The 22,678-nt window shown below is 45.0% G+C and overlaps 1 protein-coding gene across 1 annotated transcript in view; it reads right to left on the reverse strand.

The window, feature by feature from the left end:
• LOC132391087 (regucalcin-like) overlaps positions 1-21,388 on the reverse strand; it is a 43,979-nt gene extending 22,591 nt beyond the window's left edge. The window contains exon 1 of the mRNA XM_059963823.1: positions 21,243-21,388. The gene's annotated coding sequence lies outside the window, so the exon portion shown is untranslated. The remainder of the gene's footprint in view (positions 1-21,242) is intronic.
• Between the last annotated feature and the right edge of the window lie 1,290 nt (positions 21,389-22,678).

The raw sequence follows: 22,678 nt of genomic DNA on the forward strand, positions 1-22,678 counted from the left end.
TGATGTCCTCCAGGGAGTATGGCAGGTTCCGAGCTTTCACAAAATGGTAAAATCGGGTGACCCCCGGATGGCAAAGTTGTGCATGAAGGGTGTACAGCTGGTCGAGCTGTGTGCTAGCACATGTTCCCCGGGATAGGGCATCAGGGGGCTCATTGAGTCTGCCAGGCCGGTACAGGATATCATAGGTGTAGGTGGAGAGTTCTATTCTCCACCGCAAAATCTTATCATTTTTGATTTTGCCCCGCTGTTGGTTGCTGAACATGAACGCAACTGAGCGCTGGTCGGTCAGCAAGGTGAACCTTTTGCCAGCAAGATAGTGCCTCCAGTGCCTAACAGCCTCCACTATGGCCTGGGCTTCTTTCTCCACCGCAGAGTGCCGAATTTCGGAGCCTTGGAGGGTGCGAGAAAAGAATGCTACTGGTCTGCCTTCCTGATTGAGGGTAGCAGCCAGAGCAAAATCGGAGGCGTCACACTCCACTTGGAAGGCAGCGGTCTCGTCCACCGCATGCATCGTAGCTTTGGCAATGTCCCCTTTAATGCGGCTGAAGGCCACGCGGGCCTCAGCAGAGAGGGGAAACGAGGTAGACTTGACCAGGGGGCGGGCCTTGTCTGCATAATGGGGGACCCATTGGGCGTAATAGGAAAAAAAACCCAGGCACCGTCTGAGGGCCTTGAGAGTGGTGGGAAGAGGGAGTTCTAACAGGGGGCGCATACGGTCGGGATCAGGGCCAATGACCCCGTTTTCCACGACATACCCAAGGATAGCGAGTCGGGTGGTTCCGACCACACACTTGTCCCTGTGATAAGTAAGGTTCAGAGCTGCGGCCACTTGGAGAAATCGTTGGAGGTTGGCGTCGTGATCTGGCCAGTCGTGACCACAGATGGTGATGTTATCCAGATAGGGAAATGTGGCCGTCAGTTGGTACTGGTCCACTATCCGGTCCATTTCCCTCTGGAAGACAGAGACACCATTCGTGACACCGAAAGGGACGCGCAGGAAGTGATAGAGCCTGCCGCCCGCCTCGAAGGCGGTGTAGGGGCGGTCCTCTGGGCGGATGGTGAACTGGTGATAAGCGGATTTCAGATCTATAGTCGAGTACACCTTGTACTGAGCTATCTGGTTGACCATATCTGCGATGCGGGGTAGGGGGTATGCGTCAAGCTGTGTAAACCTATTGATGGTTTGACTATAGTCCACCACCATCCTATTTTTCTGCCCAGTCCGAACAACAACCACCTGGGCCCTCCAAGGGCTTGTGCTTGGCTCAATGATCCCCTCCCTGAGCAGCCGCTGCACCTCCGACTGAATGAAGGCCCTGTCCCCCGCGCTGTACCTCCTGCTTTTAGTTGCCACAGGCTTACAGTCAGGGGTCAGGTTGGCGAACAGCGGTGGGGGAGGGACCTTGAGAGTGGAGAGGCTGCAAGTGGTGTCGGTAGCGCAGCTGTCGGCATGGTGCTGGATGGGATGTGTGTGCCCGTGTGTGTGTGTGGTCAGTAGCGGGGTATGTGAAGAAGTCCCACAAAACTGAGGATTCCTGACAGTGAGTGGTGGGAGGGGCCCGTCATATACCATAGTCACACTTTCGAGATGGCTCTGGAAGTCCAGCCCCAATAGCACAGGTGCGCACAGATTAGGCATGACCAGTAGCGCAAAGTTCCGATATTCTGTGCCTTGCACCACCAAAGTCGCTATACAACCCGCCCGGATGTCTGCGGACTGCGACCCAGAAGCCAAATGGAACCTCCGACTTACGGGCCGCGTTGCAAGTCCGCAGCGTTGCACTGTGTCCGGGTGAATAAAACTCTCAGTGCTGCCCGTGTCAAACAGGCATCTAGTCCTGTGCCCCTCCACCCGGATGTCCATCATGGACCTTGCAAGCTGGTGTGGGGCGCTTTGGTCGAGAGTTACAGTGGCCAGAGATGAATCGCCGTCGGGGTGCCCGGTCAGCATCGGAGGGCCGGGGGCGGGGCATGCTGACGTCGACAAAGATGGCTGCCCACATACGGGGTACCCGGTAAGCATCGGAGGGTTGGGGGTGGGGCGTGCTGACACCGACAAAGATGGCCGCCCACATCCGGGCATGCAAGATGGCGGCCCCCATGTTTCACCCGCAGCGCTGCACTCCGCTCGAGGTTGAGACTTACAGACCTTGGTGAAATGGCCCCGGTTTCCGCAGCTGGAGCAGGTCGCTTCTCGCGCTGGACAGCGTTGTCGAGAGTGTTTTTTATGGCCACAGAAATAACAAAGCACAGGCTTCTGACAGGCTGCCGCTGTGGTCGGGTTCGGGGAGCTCGTGGAATCGCGACTGGCAGCGGCATTGGCGAATTTGCTCGCGGGAACTGGCGGCGGCGGGGTCTGAGGTGTCTACGGGACCGGCGGGGAATCGCACGACAGGACACCGTCAGCATTATGCAAAGCAGCTTCCAGAGCGTTGGCCGTATCGATCGCCGAGCGTAAGGTAAGGTCGGCAATTTCCAGCAGTCGCTGGTGCATGTACACTGACCTCAGTCCCGTCACAAAAGCGTCCCGCACCAGCAGCTCCGCATGCTGTCCTGCCGTGAGCGTCTTGCAGTCACAAGGTCAGACGAGTGTCTGTAGTGCTCGGAGAAACTCAGCGCACGATTCGCCAGGCCGCTGTTGCCGGGTAGCTAAACGAGGTCTTGCGTAGACGGTGTTCACCGGCCACAGGTACTGTCTTTTGAGGGCGTCCAGTGCCCCATCGTAGGTCGGCAGGTCCCGGATAATGGAGTAAACTTTGGGGGTGACCCTCGAGAGTAGAATTCTGTGCATAACGGCGGGTTCAGTTGCACGAACCTCCTCCAAGTACGATTGGAAGCATGCAAGCCAGTGTTCAAAAGTGAGAGCTGCGTCAGGGTCTTGAGGGTCCAAATCCAACCGTTCCGGATGCAAAACGGTTTCCATGTTTTAAAACTTCCAGTCAATAAAATTGATGCACCATCAATAACTCACACTAAGACGTAAGGCGAGATATCGGCTTTTATTGACTGGAAGAAGGAACCAGGAGTGAGTGACCATCATACTATGTCCTGGAGACTGAGGCCGAGCGTCAGGCCTCAGATCGCCTTTATACAGGGGCCTGTGGGAGGAGCCACAGGAGCAGTCAGCAGGGGCATGTCCAGACAGGCACACGTAGTTCACCACACCATCGGAGAAAGGGAAGGAGAAGGGGAACCGGGGGTTGTAATAGGCAGGTGAGGAGTCAGAGTGGGGAATGGAGGAAACTTGATTCTGATTCTGAATAGGTTTAAGATGAGCAGGGGGAGCTTTAAAGATGATTTGAGAGGGAAGTTTTTATCCCTTATGTAAAAGCATATCTGGAACTTGGCGCCCGAGGAGGCAGTGGAGCCAGTTTCAATCACAGTTGAGAAACATTTAGACAGACAGATAATTAGTCATGGTATAGAACAGGGGTTCCCAACGTTTTTATGCCATGGACTCCTACAAATAGCCAAAGGGTCTGTGGATCCCAGGTTGGGAATCCCTGGTATAAAGGGATGTAGACCAAGTGCAGTCAAAAGTAATTCATACGGATGAGCTAAGAGGCCAGCATGGGCATGAAGGCCTGAAGAGCCTCTTTCTGTGCTGTAAAAATCTATGATGCAATGAGATGACATTGGAGATAATTTCTAGTTGTGATTGCACCAAATCCAAATTTGAACTGGCATTTTGACCGTTAATCGCAATAACAGGCTTGATGTTTTCCTAGCGAGAGGCACATGCCAGGAATGTAATGTTTGAGTGGTGCGCGTTTCCATCCATGCTGCATTCTGGGTGGGATCGCACCACACTCGAATCTGAGTCTGCATTTTGAGCATTAGTCACACGAACACTTGAAGTTTTCCCAGTGCAAAGCTTTACTGCACCACAGCTCGATTTTGCCGATTGTCTGCAAGGAGTTTGTGCATTCTCCCCACTACCATGTGGGTTTCCTCCGGGTGCCCTGCTTTCCTCCCACAGTCCAAAGACATAAGGGTTAGGGTTAGCAAGTTGTGAGCATGCAACATTGATGCCAGAAGAATGGTGAGACTTACTAACTGCTTCCTGCATAACTTCAGACTGTGTTGGTTATTGACGCATATGATGCATTTTGCTGTATGTTTTGATATTTTGATTCCCTTGTGACAAATAAACATAATCCTTTTTTTAAAATCTTTTACTGCATCGAAAATGACGGCTGCAGTCTGTAGACTCAGCAAGCTCCATTTTGGGGCACAAGCCTCCCCACCTTTGAGATCATCAAAAGGCTGAGCCTCAAGGAGGTGGCATCCTTCATTAAGGATCCTCACCACCCAGTACCTGCCCTCTTCTCATTACTACCTTCAGGGCGGAGGTACAGGAGCTGAAGAACCACAGTCAATGTTTTAGGAACAGCTTCTTCCCCTCTGCCATCAGATTTCTGAACAGACCATGAATCTATGAAAAGTACCTCACTATTCCTCGTTTACAATGTTCATTTATTTATATTGTACTTTATAGTAATTTTTATACTTTTTGTACTGTAAAACAGATTTCATGACATACAGTACTGTGCAAACAACTGAGGCACCCTAGATTTTTTATATGGTTTTAGATGGTGTGGCCTCCACAGAGCCCTGGTCTCAACATCATCGAGGCTGTCTGGGATTACCTAGAGAGACAGAAGCAAGCGAGACAATCAAAGTCTGCAGAAGAACTGTGGCAAGACCTTCAAAATGCTTGGAACAATATACCAGCCAATTTTTAAACTGCACAACTGTGTATTGAAGAGAATTGTACAGGTGTAAAGTCAAAGGGTGGTCACACGAAATATTGATTAGATTCCATTTTTTTTACTGTTTACTGCTCTACAGTTTTTTGATATTTAGAAACTTTTTATTTCATTATTTTGAAAGTGTCTTCGCTTTACAGAATTCTTTTATGTGTACCTAAGACTTTTGCACAATACTGTGTGTCAGTGATAATAAACCAGGTTCTGATTCCGACTCCACTGCAGTCTGCGTCATCTTCAAAATGAAATGAAATTGGTGACCCCCACCGATAGAGTAGCAAGAACAGCAGGCATAAGGGTCACCAATCACAGGTCACTCTGACTTGCCTGGGGTTTTTTCTTGAGACTCCCAATAGAACACTATTGGAAGGTACCTTCATCGCCATCCTAGAAGTTTTTCTCTCAGGCAGTTAATCTGTTTAACCATTCTAGTTACCCCCCACCCCACACCCTTCTATCTATAGCCCTGTTACTACACTGTAAACACTTTAAACCACTTTTTATAATGCTGTTTACCTTGTAAATACATGCTGGTATTTATACACATCTTATTCCATATCCATACTTTAACCTCTAGCTTTTTTATATACGTTTGTATTTATTTATTCTTTATAATTGTTGAATGTTTAAGATGGCACTGGTGAAGCCCAGTGACTACTTATCAGTGACAGACAAAGCAAAGGATATAACTATATACTTTATTAATAAGACTTTTTCTGGTAAAATTTCAGGTAAACGATCACTGCAAGTAATGGAGGTGAGGGTCCTAGAGTGAGGACCAACCAAATGTTTGGACAGTGTAGGCAGTGAGCCAGGTTGAAAAGGCAGGGTGTTGGGACCAGAGGCGAGGGCCAGCCTGGTTCTGCTCTGTGCTGAACTGAGGGTGAGGCCCGCTCCGGCTGCAGTGATACCTGGCTTTGTGTCTGTGGACCCACTTTTGTTCTGGGTGCTGTTCAGTTGCTTACATTGTTTGCACAATTTGTTTTTCCCTGTCTGCACATTGGGTGTTTGACCTCTTTATTTAATGGGTTCTTTGGAGCTGCTTTGTTTTGGGGCTGCCTGTAAGGAGCCGAGTCTCAAGGTTGTATAATGTCTACATATTTTGATAATAAATGTACTTCGAACTTTTTTTTGTTGCAAGTCGCACCAACACACCACAGCAAGTTCCTGATGTGTATAAGTTTATATGGCAAATAAAGCCAATCCTTGATCATATGACCATAAGACAGAAATAAATTTGACCATTCAGCCCATCGAGTCTACTTCACCATTCCACCATGGCTGATGGATCAGAAGGAATGTAGCTGCTCAAGAAAGCAGCCAATCACCCCAAAATTAAATAAAGTATCTCAAAGCACTCCAGACTCGAGTGTAAAGGATCTCAAGGAATGATTGTGCAGAAAAGCAAGGATATTTTATATTAGCATCCATACGTCAACAGCTTAAAAAAAAATCATTTGCTCGTAATATTGTTGCTTGTGAGACCTTGATTTGCGGAGTGTAAAGCGAGTAGAGCAGGGGGCCAAGAACACAGCCTTGTGATGCACCTGTGTTGCTGGAGATTGTGGAGGAGACATTGCCAATCCAAAATGTCTGGGTTCTGCAAGTGTGGAAATTGAGGATCCAGTTGCACAAGGAATTATTGAGACGAAGGTGTTGAAGCTTATTGATTAATTTTGAGGGGATGATGGTATTGAATGAAAGAGCATATCAATGAATGCATTTTTGCTGTCCAGTTGTTGAGTGAAGAGCCGATGAGATGGCATCAGCTATTGCTCCAGTAGACAAATCAGATCCAAGACGCTTCTCAGGCAAGAGTTGCTATGTTTCATCACCAACCTCTCAAAACACTTCATCACTGCGTATATAAATGCTACTGGACAATAGTCATTGAGGCAAGTAACCATGTATTTCTGAGACACCGATATAAGTGAAGCCCGCTTGAAGCTAGGGGTACCTCAGAATGCCGAAGCGAGAGGTTAAAGATCTTAGTGAATACTCAGCACAGGTTTTTAGTAGTTGGCCAGGTACCCCGTCTGGGCCAGATGATTTTCATGGGTTCACCCTCCTGAAGGCTGCTCGCACGTCAGCCTCAGAGACTGAAATCACAAGATCGTTGGGGATTCTCTAGGTTTTCACAATCAAAGCAAGCATAGAAGGTATAGAGCTCATCTGGAGGTGATGCCCTGTTGGCACTTCTGTCGGTTGATTTAACTTTATAAGAGGTGATCGTTTTCAAGCCCTGCTACATCCTTTATTAATTCAAGTTCAGTCTGAAATTCCCACTTTGCCCAGGAGATGGCTATCCAAAGATCGTACCTGGACCTCTTTTAAGTTGTCCCAATTCTATTTAGTTAACTATATTTAAATAGTCCTGTTGTAATGTCCCTTAATTGAATTCTGAATATATTCATCTTCTGTAAGTACATAAAATGATAGTAGCTTTCCATTCCCAATCTTCCCTCTGCCCCAATGTCAAATCCCTTAGACAGCTATTTATCCTGCTTCAGACCTCTTATTCCAAACCTCCCTTGGCCATCCTGCCATTTTGTAAGCTCGAGATATTTAATATTATCAAAACTGAGTGGCGCTTCGTTTAACTTTTTCATCCTTTACCCAAAACCTTATTGACCTACATTGGCATATTCTGTCTGACTAGCCTCCAACCAGATGGCAGGTACATTGATTTCTCGAACCTCCCCTAATGTCCCCTCCCTCACCTTCACTATTCCCCCCTCCCCTTTTCCCTCTCTCATCCTATCCCCTTGCCTGCCCATCGCCTCCCTCTGGTGCTCCTCCCCCCTTTTCTTTTTTAAATGTCCTTCTATCCTCTCCTATCAGATTCCCCCTTCTCCAGCCCTGTATGTCCTTCACCAATCAACTTTCCAGCACTTTACTACATCCCTCCCCCTTCAGGTTTCACCCATCACCTTGTGTTTCCCTCTCCCCTCAAACCACCTTTTAAATCTACTCCTCAGCCTTTCCTCTCCAGTCCTGCTGAAGGGTCAGAGCCTGACACATCGACTGTACTTTTTCCGATAGATGCTGCCTGGCCTGCTGAGTTCCCAGGCATTTTGTGTGTGACCTACATTGGTTCCATTTCCTGAAACAGCCCCAATTTATAATTGTTATCCCTCTCTTTAATCTCGATATTCCCCCTCTTTATCTCTAGCTTACTCCAGTCATTCTAGTCCACACTTCCCCCCTCCCACTCTGGACCATAAGACATAGAAGCAGAATTAGTTCATTTGGCCCATTCCATCATGGCTGATTTATTATTCCTCTTATCACTATTCTTCTGCCTTCCCCTCATAAACTTCAACACCCTGCTTAATCAAAAATGTGTTAACCTCCGCTTTAAAAATACTCAATGACTATCCGGGACTATGAATTCCATAGATTCACCACCCCCACAGCTCGACAAATTCCTCCTCCTCTCTGTTCTAAAGCGATGTCCTTGTATTCTGGTCCTAGTCTCCCCCACTATAGGAAACATCCTCCATCCCTCCAAATGTTATCTTTTATTGGAGTCATGTTCTCAGTCTCACAACTTGAAATATACACTACAGAAGAAGTATGCTGGAATGAAATATTTCAATGCAAATAAGACAAGTAGGAAATACACCAGCATTGGGAGTGCCGTGTGAAGTAACCCAGAATGAAATTCACTGGCATGAAGAAACACGGCAGGAAGTAGCCGAGCAGACATTTACCAGCGCCAGACACCTCAGCGTGAGACAGCCTGGTGTGAAAGTCTCCTGCCTGAGCTATAAGGAGAGGCTGAACAAACATGGGTTGTATTCTCTGGAGTTTCAGATGCTGAGGATAGACCTGATGGATGTTTATAAAATTGTGAGATAAGGTAGACAGAATCTTTTTCCTAGGGTAGATATGCATTAACTAGAGCACATACATTTAAAGTGAGAGGGAGGAAGTTTAAAGGAGATGTGCAGTGTAAGATTTTTTTTTACAAAGACAGTGGTAGGTGCCTGGATCAAGATGCTAGGAGCAGTGGTGGAAGCAGATATGATGGAGTCATTTAAGAGGCAGATTGTTGGTCAAGGTTGACCAAGGATGTTGCATCCTAGCTGTCCATACGATAAGTAAGTAAGCAAACTGACAAACAAGCAATATGCGGAAAAAGATCAACTGTGCAAGTACAATCAATCAGATAGATAAATAAGTAAATAATCGGACCGATAGGACTCCTCAGCTGTGGTTGGCAGCTCACCTCGGAGAAGGAAAATTCTGGAGCTGGAGTCCCTAAGGCACTCCTACATTGAGTTCAATGCTGACTGGCAACTCCTGCAACGCCGTGGGTGCCACACTGTGTCGGTCTCTGCTGTTCCTTTGGATCCATCAGCTGCATGGAGAAGGGGAGCCTGCTGCACAGGCAGCCACTTCCTCTCCATATCGTACTGCCCTGGCGTGCGTACCAACTAGTGTGCCACGTAGGCAGCTAAGACACAATATACATGGTCGACCCAGACCAACAGAGGGCCTCAAATAAATAATACTGAAGAAGAATAAATTGTCGTTGTTCTTCAGATATTTACAGCAATGATTAAGCTGGGTTGTGGAATTAACTGTTAGGTATGTAACAAATTAAAATTAAAGACCTTCTATTCTTGCTGACAAAGCTACGGTATATACATTTACCGTATATAGAAACTTATGGTAGAACATTATAACAGAGTGCTTCCAAGTTGCCCCTGAAATGAATGGCAAATTAGGGCAAGGCAGAGTGCATTCAACCATGTATGAATAAATCTCGAGTCATCTTTCAGGCAGAAGAAGCCTGTACAGCACATGTCCTTCTCCCCAGGAAAATGCTGAACCAAATTTAATAGTAAGAAAAGTTTCAAGCTTACCAAGAGTGGTGTGACCACTCTGATTCGGGATCACTTTCAGATTTGGAATAATGCAAAACAATGCGGATTTCGAGGCTACGCCTTTTCTGCATCTACAGGTGTTTCCAGGGCCAGTCCCTGCATTCTTCACTTACAGATTGTGATTCCATGTCAGCTCAGCTTATAAACATCCTTGCATTTCAACCGAGCAATATCATGAGTTTCTTTTTTTTTGTAAGGAGCTTTTTATTTCCAGAATCGGAAAACTCATGAGAAACGGAACAGTGGGTTGATCAACACCTTGAGAGCTCCATTTCTTACAAGTTCTGTGATTCTATGAAAGGTTGTGTAAAACAAAATCTTAAAAGTAAACAAGCTGCCAAGTCTGGAATGAAAGCATACAAGTTATGCAAGGCCATTTAGCATGTCAGAAGCTGCACTATCCAGAAAAGAATTTTTAACGCAGGAAGTGTAGTTGATAATTGGTAACAGTAAGACCTAACGCAAGACACACAAAATGCTGGAGGAACTCAGCTGGCCAGGCAGCATCTACGGGTCTGAAGAAGGGTTCTGGCCTGAAACGTTGACTGTTACTCTTTTCCATAGATGTTATGTTATGTTAGACAGCTACCAGTGGAAGTGGATGAGAGGGGTATGGAGAGATATGGGCCAGATGCAAATCGATGGGATTAGGGAGAATAAAATAGTTTGGCATGGACTAGATGGGTCAAAGGACCTGTTTCTGTGCTGAAGTGCTTTATGACTCTATGCCTCTAATGGTTGTGGTCTACAACCCATTGCATTTAAAAATTGTGGAACGAAACACCTCCAATGCATTTAAAAGTACTCAAAAGGATACTTGGTGCCAATACCTACAGGGCCAAAGACCTACAGTGGCAAAATGGAATTAGCATAAGCAACTATGACTAGTACAGGTATGACAGGCTCAATGGCCTCCTAACTGCCCTGACAACATTCAATGGCAGATTAAATGTCTTCTGCACACCAACATGAACCCAAGTGAAGGATCAAATTGGAGGCAATCTGACCAGTTATTGGCACTCAACTACACACATCATGAAATTCTATCTCAATGTACCAGGCCAACACATGGACAACCGAAATAACCACTCATTAGCCACTTTATTAGGTACACCTGCTTGTTAGTGCAAATAATGAATCAGCCAATCATGTGGCAGCAACTCAATGTATAAAAGTATGGTTAAGAGAGGTTCAGCTGACGTTCAGACCAAACGTCAGAATGGGGAAAAATTGTGATCTCGGTGTCTTTCACTGTGGAATGATAGTTGGTGCTAGATGGGGTGGTTTGAGTGTCTCAGACACTGCTGATTTCCTGGGATTTTCACGCACACCAGTCTCTAGAGTTTGCAGAGAATGGTGCGAAGAACAAAAAAAATCCAGTGAGCAGCAGTTCTGTGGACAAAAAAGCCTTCTTAATGAGAGGGGTCGGAGGAGAACGGTCAGACTGGTTCAATCTGACAGAAAGGCAATGGCAAGACATATAACCATGTGTTACATCAGTGGCGTGCAGGAGAATCAGAATCAGGTTTCATATCACCAGCATATGTTGTGACATTAATTAACATTTAAGTAGCAATACAATAAAATACCTAATCAATATATATAGAGAGAAAAATGGAATTACATTAAGTGTATATATGTCTATTAAATGCTTGTTAAATAAGTTGTGCAAAAGAAAACATAAATAAAAACATAGTGAGGGAGTGTTCATGGGTTCAATGACCATTCAGAAATCGGATGGCAGACGGAAGCAGCTGTTCCTGAATCACTGAGATCGTACCTTCAGGCTTCTGTACCTCCTTCCCAATGGTAACATGCAGAAGAAGGAATATCCTTTTTGTTGGGGATCCTTAATGATGGACTGCACCTTCCCAAGGCACCGCTCCTCGAAGATGTCTTAGATAATATGGAGGCTAGGACCCTTTATGGAGCTGGCTAATTTTACAAGTTTCTGCAACTTACTTCGATCTTGTGCAGTAGACACCCCGCCCCCCCCCCCCCCCACCTTCCATACCAGACAGTGATGCAGCCACTTAGAATGAACTCCATGGTAAAAGGTTTTGGGTGTTTAGGTTGACAAATCAGATCTCCTCAAACTCCCAATGAAATATTGCTGTTCTTTTGCATTCTTTATAGCTGCATTAATATGTTGGGACCAGGTTAGGTCCTCAGAGATATTGACACCCAGGAACTTAAAATTGCTCACTCTCTTCACTTCTGATCCCTCTATGAGAATTAGTTTTTGTTCCCTCGACTTACCCTTTCAGAAGTCCATTATCAGCTCTTTGATCTTGCTGATGTTGCGTGCAACACCACTCAACCAGCTGAAATATCTTGCTACCATACGCCCTTTCATCATCATCTGAAATTCTGCCAACAATGTTTGTATCATTGCCTTATAATTATCTAGTGGTTTCATGGTTATCAATATTAATACTAGTTTCAAACTTCAAAGTAAATGTATTATCAAAGTGCCTATATGTCATTTCTTCTGGGCATACTCAATAAATCCATAATAGGTTGTTGCTGCAACACCACTCAACTAGCTGATATACCCTGCCCTTTCATCATCATCTGAAATTCTGCCACAATGGTTGTATCATTGGCAAATATATCGATGGCATTTGAGCCACTCTGAACACACAACATGTCAAACCTTGAAATGGACGACAGCAGCAAAAGACCACAAATGTATATTCAGTGACCAATTTATTAGGTACAGAAAGTAACTAATAAAGTGGCTACTGAATGAAAAAGGATCTAGAGTTTCCCCAGTGTATGTGCTGAATAAACTCTTCTCGGGTTTCCAACCGGGTACAGGTATCGATTATAACTGATGTGTTGATGACAAACTCTGCCACCTTCATCAGGGATGCTGCCTGGACATGTCTAGTCCAGTGGTATTTATACCCAATCAGCCTGTTCCTCCTTATTCCTCCTCATCCAATCAGGTGTCCACTCTTACAATCAAATTCCATTTCTTACTCAGAGCGAGACCTTCATCTTTGCTAAAATTCTTTTCCTCTAGTTTTATTTCAATGGCTTCCTTTACCAGCCTGTCCCAAAAGCCACTGGCACAGCCCAGTAGTTTGGTGCTGTTGAAGTCAATCAAGGACTCTTCATCTCATGTTCTTGATATTTATTGTTTACTTATTTATTATTATTAGTATTTCTTTATTCCTGTAGTTGCACAGTGTGTCTTTTGCACATTGGTTAAACAGCCAAGTTGATACAGTCTTTCATTGATTTTATAACGATTATTATTCTATTATTGAGTATGCCCACAAGAAAAAGAATTTCGGGGTTTTATATGATGACGTATAGGTACTTTGATAATGAATTTAATTTGAACTTTGAAACTAGTATTAATATTGATAACCATGAAACGACTAAATAATTATAAGAAACTATTTGGTTCTATTAGGAATGAATTGTGCTTTTAACTAATGTAAACTACAACACAACCATGTAGTTAATAACAAGGAAACAGTTCGAACTGTCTGGCATGAGGTTACATAAAAATATCACCCAGCCAAGCCAAACAATGGAAAATTCTTGGTTAAACCTGTTCCACCTGCAAATCAAACAAATTCCCCACAGAAGTAGGTATGTACAAAAGAGAATAGATTTACCTTTTTTATTTACTGAGGGATAGCCCTGACGCATTATACACACATTCAGTAGCCAATAAACTTGAAAATGCTCACTTTTTGATTCAGAGCAGGAAGGCTGCGGGTAAACAGCTAAGGATTTCCGGAGCGAAGGCAGGGTGAAAGAGAGTCAAGACTGCGCAGGCGCGAAAGGTTTAAAGAGGAGACCGCCATGTCCAGTGGGCAGCATCGGAGCGGGCAGCGGAGTGAGAGGACTTTGGCTCAACGGGCTTAGGTGGTAACGAGCCGAGGTGAAGTAGGTTTCACTGTGTTAATTGCAGAAAAGAAGTAGTATGTGCGTGAGGCCAGTTTTCTGTGCTCAGTGTCAGATGTGGGAAGTTCTGGAGTCTCCCAGCCTCCTGGACGGCCATATCTGCACCCGATGTGTCGAGCTGCAGCTCCTAAGGGGCCACGTTAGGAAACTGAAGATGCAGCTCGATAACCTTCGCCTGGTCAAGGAGAGCGAGGAGGTGATAGAAAGGAGTTATAGGCAGTGGTCACACTGGGGCCATAGGAGACAGGCAAGTGGGTCACAGTCAGGAGGGGAAAGGGGAAGAGTCAGGTACTACAGAGTACCCCTGTGGCTGTCCCCCTGAACAATAAGTACTCCTGTTTGAGTACTGTTTGGGGGGGGGGGACGGGACAGCCTACCTGGGGGAAGCGACAATGGCCGTACCTCTGGCACAGAGACCAGCCCTGTGGCTCAGAAAGGTAGGGAAACGAAGAGGAAGCAGTAGTGATAGGGGACTCTATTGTCAGGGGGTCAGACAGGCGATTCTGTGGATGCAGGAAAGAAACTCAGATGGTTGTTTGCCTCCCAGGTGCCAGGGTCCAGGATGTTCCAGATCACGTCCAAGATATCCCGCGGTGGGAAGGAGAACAGCCAGAGGTCATGGTACATATTGGTACCAACAATATAGGTAAGAAAAGGAAAGAAGTCCTAAAAAAAGACTACAGGGAGTTAGGAAGAAAGTTGAGAAACAGGACCACAAAGGTAGTAATCTTGGGATTACTGCCTGTGCCACGCGACAGTGAGAATAGGAATAGGATGAGGTGGAGGATAAATGTGTGGCTGAGGGATTTGAGCAGGAGGCAGGGATTCAGGTTTCTGATTCATTGGGACCTCTTTTGGGGCAGGTGTGACCTGTACAAAAAGGACAAGTTGCACCTGAATCCCAGGGGGACTAATATCCTAGCAGGGAGGTTTGCTAAGGCTACTGGGGCGAGTTTCAACTAGAATTGTTGGGGGGTGGGAACCGAACTGAAGAGACTGGAGAAGAGGCAGTTAGCTCTCAAATAGAGAAAGATGGTAGACAGTGCAAGAGGGAGGACAGGCAGGAGATAGACAAGGGACGTGCTCGGACCAATGGTTTGAAATGTGTCTATTTTAATGCAAGGAGTATTGTGAACAAAGCAGATGAGCTTAGAGCATGGATCAGTACTTGGAGTACTGGTGGCCATTACAGAGACTTGGATGGCTCAGGGACAGGATTGGTTACTTCAAGTGCTGTGTTTTAGATGTTTCAGAGAGGACAGGGAAGAAGGCAAAAGAGGTGGGGTGTGGCACTGTTGATCAAAGATAGAATCACGGCTGCAGAAAAGGTGGACGCCATGGAGGGATTGTCTACGGAGGGTGGAGGTTAGGAACAGGAAGGGGTTCAATAACTCTACAGGGTGTTTTTACAGGCCACCCAATAATAACAGGGATATCGAGGAGCAGATAGGGAAACAGATCCTGGAAAGGTGTAATAATAACAGAGTTGTCATGATGGGAGATTTTAATTTCCCAAATGTTGATTGGCATCTCCATAGAGAAAGTGGGTTAGATGGGGTGGAGTTTGTTAGGAGTGTTCAGGAAGATTTCTTGACACAATATTTAGATAAGCCTACAAGAGGAGAGGCTGTACTTGATTTGGTATTGGGAAATGAACCTGGTCAGGTGTCAGATCTCTCAGTGAGAGAGCATTTTGGAGATAGTCATCATAATTTTAACTCCTTTACAATAGCATTGGAGAGAGATAGGAACAGACAAGTTAGAAAAGCGTTTAATTGGAGTAAGGGGAATTCTGAAGCCATCAGGCAGGAAATTGGAAGCTTAAATTGGAAACAGATGTTCTCAGGGAAAAGTACAGAAGAAATGTGGCAAATGTGGAGTTCTGTATAGGTATGTTCCAATAATATAGGGAAGTTATGGTAAGGTGCAGGAACCGTGGTGTACAAAGGCTGTAATAAATCTAGTCAAGAAGAAAAGAAAAGCTTACAAAAGGTTCAGAGAGCTAGGTAGTGTTAGAGATTGAGAAGATTATAAGGCTACCAGGAAGGAGCTTAAGAAGGAAATTAGGAAAGCCAGAAGGGGCCATGAGAAGGCATTGGCGGGCCGAATTAAGGAAAACCCCAAGGCATTCTACAAGTATGTAAAGAGCAAGAGGATAAGACATGAAAGAATAGGACCTATCAAGTGAAACAGTGAGAAAGTGTGTATGGAACCAGAGGAAATAGCAAAGGTACTTAATGAATACTTTACTTCGGTATTCACTGTGGAAAAGGATCTTGGTGATTGTAGTCATGACTTGCAACAGACTGAAAAGCTTGAGCATGTAGATATTAAGAAAGAGGATGTGCTGGAGCTTTTGGAAAGCATCAAGTTGGATAAGTCGCCAGGACCGAATGAGATGTACCCCAGGCTACAGTGGGAGGCGAGGGAGGAGATCACTGAGCCTCTGGCGATGATCTTTGCATCATCAATGGGGACGGGAGAGGTTCTGTAGGATTGGAGGGTTGCGGATGTTGTTCCTTTACTCAAGAAAGGGAGTAGAGATAGCCCAGGAAATTATAGACCAGTGAGTCTTACCTTAGTAGTTGGTAAGTTGATGGAGAAGATCCTGAGAGGCAGGATTTATGAACATTTGGAGAGGTACAATGTGATTAGGAATAGTCAGCATGGCTTTGTCAAGGGCAGGTCATGCCTTACGAACCTGATTGAATGTTTTGAGGATGTGACTGAACACATTGATGAAGGAAGAGCAGTAGATGTAGTGTATATGGATTTCAGTGAAGTATTTGATAAGGTACCCCATGCAAGACTTATTGAATAAGGAGGCATGGGATCCAAGGGGACATTGCTTTGTGGATCCAGAACTGGCTTGCCCACAGAAGGCAAAGAGTGGTTGTAGATGGGTCATACTCTGCATGGAGGACAGTGACCAGTGGTGTGCCTCAGTGATCTGCTCTGGGACCCTTACTCTTCATGTGGTTAAGAAGGTGTACGGTGTATTGGCCTTCATTAATCGTGCAATTGAATTTAGGAGCCGAGAGGTAATGTTACAGCTATATAGGACCCTGGTCAGACCCCACTTGGAGTACTGTGCTCAATTCTGGTTGCCTCACTATAGAAAGGATGTGGAAGCCATAGAAAGGAGATTTACAAGGATGTTGCCTCAATTGGGGAGCATGCCTTTTGAAAATAGGTTGAGTGAACTCAACTTTTTCTCCTTGGAGCAACGGAGGATGAGAGGTGACCTGATAGAGGTGTATAAGATGATGAGAGGCATAGTTCATGTAGATAGTCAGAGGCTTTTTCCCAGGGCTGAAATGGTTGCCACAAGAGGGCACAAGTTTAAGGTGCTGGGGAGTAGGAACAGAGGAGATGTCAGGGGTAAGTTTTTTACACAAGGAGTGGTGAGTGAATGGAATAGGCAGCTGGCAATGGTGGTGGAGGCGGATACGATAGGGTCTTTTAAGAGACTTTTGGATAGGTACACGGAGCTTAGAAAAATAGAGGGCTATGGATAAACCTTGTAATTTCTAAGGTAGGGACATGTTCGGCACAAGTTTGTGGGCCAAAGGGCCTGTTTTGTGCTGTAGTTTTTCAATATTTTTATGTATCTATGTTTCTCTTCACTTCTGATCCTTCTATGAGGATTATGGCCATCGGATGGGATGTAATGATAATGAACTCAGTGCCCTCTCCTCAAATTAATTACATAAATGATAAATATCAAGAACATTAGATGAAGAGTCCTTGAAAGTGTGGGAACATTCCAATGATGAAATGAAGTTGTGTGAAGTTATCACCTTGATGGTTGAGGGGTAATACCTATTTCTGGTGGTGTGAGTCCTGCTTCCTGATGGTAGCAATGAGAAGAGAGCATAGTCTGGGTGGTGGGGGTCCCTGATGTTGGATGATGCTTTCCTGCAACAACATTTCATATGGATGTGTTCAATGGTGGGGAGGGATTTAGCCACTGATTGACTAGGCCATATCCACTACATTTTGTAAGACTTTCCATTCAAGGTTTTTGGTGCAGCCAGTCAATATACTCTCCACTACACGTCTATAGAAGTTTGTCAAAGTCTTAGTTGTTGTGCTGAATCTTTGCAAACTCTTAAGGAAGTAAAGGTGCTGCCGTGCTTTCAGTATAATTACACTTATGTGTCAGGCCCAGGACAGGCCCTCCAAAGTAATAACACTGAGGAATTTGAAGTTGCTGACCCTCTCCACCTCTGATCATCCGATGAGGACTGGCCTATGGACCTCTGGTTTCCAGCTCCTGGTCAATAATCAGCTCCTTGGTCTTGCCGACCTTGAGTAAGAGATTTTAGTTCTGACACTGCTCACCCAGATTTTCAATCTTCCTCTTATATTCTGATTTGTCATCAGCTTTGATTCGACAGTGGTGCTGTCAGCAAACTTGATTATGACATCGGAGCTGTGCTTAGCCACACAGTCGTAAGTGTAAAGTGAGTAGAGCAGGAGCCAAGCGCACAGCCTTGTGGTGCACCTGGACTGATAGAGATTGTGGAAGAGATATTGCCAATCCAAAATGTCTGGGTTCTGCAAGTGTGGAAACTGAGGATCCAATTGCACAAGGAATTAGAACGTACAAACATAGAAAACCTACAGCACAATACAGGCCCTTCAGCCCACAAAGTTGTGCCAAACATGTCCCTACCTTAGAAGTTACTAGGGTTACCCATAGCCCTCTATTTTTCTAAGCTCCATGTACCTATCCAAAAGTCTCTTTAAAGACCCTATTGTATCCGCCTCCATCACCGTTGCCAGCAGCCCATTCCACACACTCACCACTCTCTGCATAAAAAACTTACCCCTGACATCTTAAACCTGTGCCCTCTTGTGGTAGCCATTTCAGCCCTGGGGAAAAAGCCTCTGACTATCCACGTTATTGAGAGCAAGGTGTTGAAGCTTATTGATTAATTTTGAGAGGATGATGGTATTGAATGCTGAGCTGTAGTCAATAAAGAGCATATTAATGAATGCATTTTTGTTGCCTAGTTGTTGAGTGAAGAGCCGATGAGATGGGATCAGCTATAGACCTATTGCTCCAGTAGACAAATCAGAGCAGATCCAAATCGCTTCTCAGGCTTCAGACTTCATTATTCCAAAGCTCCCTTGGCCATCCTGCCATTTTGTAAGCTCTAGAGATTTAATATTATCAAAACTGAGTGGCCCTTCGTTTAACTTTTTCATCCTTTACCCAAATCCTTATTGACCTACATTGGCATATTCTGTCAGCTAGCCTCCAACCAGATGGCAGGTACATTGATTTCTCGAACCTCCCTTAATGACCCCTCCCTCACCTTCGCTATTCCCCATCCCCTTTTCCCTCTCTCACCTTATCTCCTTGCCTGCCCATCACCTCCAACCTGATTGTGGCCTCATTGTGACAGTAGGGGAGGCCATGGATTGATATATCTGAGTGGGACCATTCCCCAGTCCCTTTTGCCTCTCTCATCTTATCTCCTTGCCTGCGCACTGCCTCCCTCTGGTGCTCCTCCCCCCCTTTTCTTTCATCCATAGTCTCTGTCCTCTTCTATCAGGCTCCCCCTTCTGCAGCCCTGTATCTCCTCAACTTCCCAGCTCTTTACTACATACCTCCCCCATCAGGTTTCACCCGTCACTTTGTGTTTCTCTCTCCCCGCAAACCACCTTTTAAATCTACTCCTCTGCTTTTTCTCTCCAGTCCTGCTGAAGGGTCAGAGCCTGACACGTCAACTGTACTTTTTCCCATAGATGCTGCCTGGCCTGCTGAGTTCCCAAGCATTTTGTGTGTGACCCACATTGGTTCCATTTCCTGACACAGCCCCAATTTATAACTGTTATCCCTCTCTTTAATCTCTTGATATTCCCCCTCCTTATCTCTAGCTTACTCCAGTCATTCTAGTCCACACACCCCCTCCCCACTCTGGACCATAAGACATAGGAGCAGAATTAGGCCATTTGACCCATTGGGTCTGCTCTGCCATTCCATCATGGCTGATTAATTATTCCTCTCAACCCTATTCTTCTGCCTTCTCCCCATAAACTTTAACACCCTGACTAATCAAAAATGTGTCAACCTCCGCTTTAAATAAACATCAATGACTTGGCCTCCACAACTATCCGGGACTATGAATTTCACAGATTCACCACCCCCACAGCTCGACAAATTCCTCCTCCTCTCTGTTCTAAAGCGATGTCCTTGTATTCTGGTCCTAGTCTCCCCCACTATAGGAAACATCCTCCATCCCTCCAAATGTTATCTATTATTGGAGTCATGTTCTCAGTCTCACAACTTGAAATAAACACTACAGAAGAAGTATGCTGGAATGAAATATTTCAATGCAAATAAGACAAGTAGGAAATACACCAGCATTGGGAGTGCCGTGTGAAGTAACCCAGAATGAAATTCACTGGCATGAAGAAACACGGCAGGAAGTAGCCGAGCAGACATTTACCAGCGCCAGACACCTCAGCGTGAGACAGCCTGGTGTGAAAGTCTCCTGCCTGAGCTATAAGGAGAGGCTGAACAAACATGAGTTGTTTCCTCTGGAGTTTCAGATGCTGAGGATAGACCTGATGGATGTTTATAAAATTGTGAGATAAGGTAGACAGAATCTTTTTCCTAGGGTAGATATGCATTAACTAGAGCACATGCATTTAAAGTGAGAGGGAGGAAGTTTAAAGGAGATGTGCAGTGTAAGATTTTTTTTTACAAGGACAGTGGTAGGTGCCTGGATCAAGATGCTAGGAGCAGTGGTGGAAGCAGATATGATGGAGTCATTTAAAAGGCAGATTGTAAGCCCTCCTTTGGTCAAGGTTGACTAAGGATATTGCATCCTAGCTGTCTATATGATACGTAAAGCAAGACTGTATGACATGGAGAGCCAGCCATTGCCCATGCAGCAGATGAGCCTAAAGGAACTGCAGAGAGCGATACAGTTTGACACTGGCAGCATCACAGGAATTGCCAGTCAGCATTGAACTCAAGGCAGTTAGGGGCTTCAGCTCAGGAGACAGGTAGATAGACGCATGAATATGCAGAGAATGGATCACGTGCAGGCAGAGTAATTTAGTGTAATCTGGCATTGTGCTCCGTGCAGACATCATGGTCTGATGGGTGCATTTCAGTGTCGTACAGTTCTATATTCCATACCTGCTCTACTGATTAGCACAGACTGAAATAAGCCATCACACAATGCCTTAGCATGAAATACTGCAACGAAGACCACACAATGAATTCATAGGAATTCCATGAAATCCCTTCTGTGAAATATTCCTTCACAACAGAAATGAAGGCAAATAAAAATCAAAACAGCTAAAAGAACGACAATTAACATTTAAAGTATTTTAATTTTTCTACAAAAATTAAATTTTAAAAATCTTCTGAACACTAGGTGAACATAAAATTGTTCTTGTTCCTTTTCCTGCACAGTATCTAACATAGTTTTCTTTGAATCTCCCACCACTGCTCATACATTTAGCAAATCCTCCTCAACCCCTAAGAAACGGTGTACCTTGCTAAAAATCAGGGGTAACCTCATTTCCTCAGTGGTTTCCAGGAAAGTTTTAGTGGGAGCCAAGAAAATTTCCCAGAATTTTCCCCATTAAACATAATATTTGTAGAAATGAGAAGTAAGTAAAAATGCACTACCTGTGAAATGAAGAATTGACAGAAAGAGTCACGATCAGTCAACACTCAGAAGTAGTTGTGACACAGTTATACCTCAACACTTTAAGAACAAATATCAAATTAATATTTAACCCAATTATAAACTGCATAACTTCACTGTCAGCAGATATTCCTGGTTCAGGTACAATCAAAACTTTGAACTGCATACTTAGCAGAAATCTGTTTAACTAAGTCAACCAGAAATGGATGAGTTATCAATTGAAGGTTGGAAGTGATCTCCACTATGTGATCATTAATCTCCACTGGAGCAATTCTGGAGGAATGGCATAGTTTCACAAGCTCTTCGCCATATCATCTGATCAGTTAAGCAACAAATGCTCAGGAGCTGATTAGATTTTCACTGAAATGTTATTGCTACTAACCATTCACTGCTTCTGATGTTAGCAACAAAATGAAGATAAATTTAAAGATGAAAAAGGCACATCAGAACATGCAGTGAAATGACCATTGGCATCAAATCAAATGAGCGATAATAGTGCTGGGTGGCCTGCAAGTGCCAGCATACCATGCCCACAACTCACTGACCCTAACGGACTTTGGATGTGAAAACGTGTTTGGAATATTTACTGCATCATCTGGTATTTCTTGAGTGAAAAAAAATTTAGTTCAGTTTGTTTTACAGAGACCACATCATCATCATCATTTTTTATATGATGTAGTAATCATGGCCGTGATTGTTCTTGGCAAATTTTTCTACAGAAGTGGTTTGCCATTGCCTTCTTCTGGGCAGTGTCTTTACAAGACAGGTGACCCCAGCCATTATCAATACTCTTCAAGGATTGTCTGCCTGGTGGCAGTGGTTGCATGACCAGGATTTGTGATATGCACCAGTTGCTCAAATGGCCATCCATCACCTGCTTCATGTAATCGGGGAGCCAAGCAGGAGCCAAGCAGGTGCCAAGCAGGTGCTACATCTTGACTAAGGGTGACCTACACAGCCTGGCGGAGGGGAGGAGCATCTTACACCTTCAGTAGAGATGCACCTCCACCCCACCACTCATAAACGGACCACACCTCTGTCAAAAAGCAGCGTGAGTATTGTCAGGTACACTCAGTGGCCACTTTATTAGGTACAGGAGTGGAACCCAGTGTGGTCTACTGCTGTAGCCCATCCACTTCAAGGTTCGACATGTTGTGCATTCAGAGATGCTCTTCTGCACTCCACTGCTGTAACACGTGATTATTCGAGTTACCGTTGCCTTCCTGACAGCTTGAACCAGACTGGCCATTCTCCTATGACCTCTCTCAAGGTAGCATTTTAACGTGGTATATTTAAGATAAGGTTGGGTAGATTTTTGCATAGTAGGGGAATTAAGGGTCATGGGAAAAAGGCAGGTAGGTGGATATGAGTCCATGGCCAGATCTCCCGTGATCTTATTGAATGGCGGAGCAGGCTC

Source organism: Hypanus sabinus, chromosome 3, assembly GCF_030144855.1.
Source record: "Hypanus sabinus isolate sHypSab1 chromosome 3, sHypSab1.hap1, whole genome shotgun sequence".
Classification (NCBI taxonomy): Eukaryota; Metazoa; Chordata; class Chondrichthyes; order Myliobatiformes; family Dasyatidae; genus Hypanus; species Hypanus sabinus.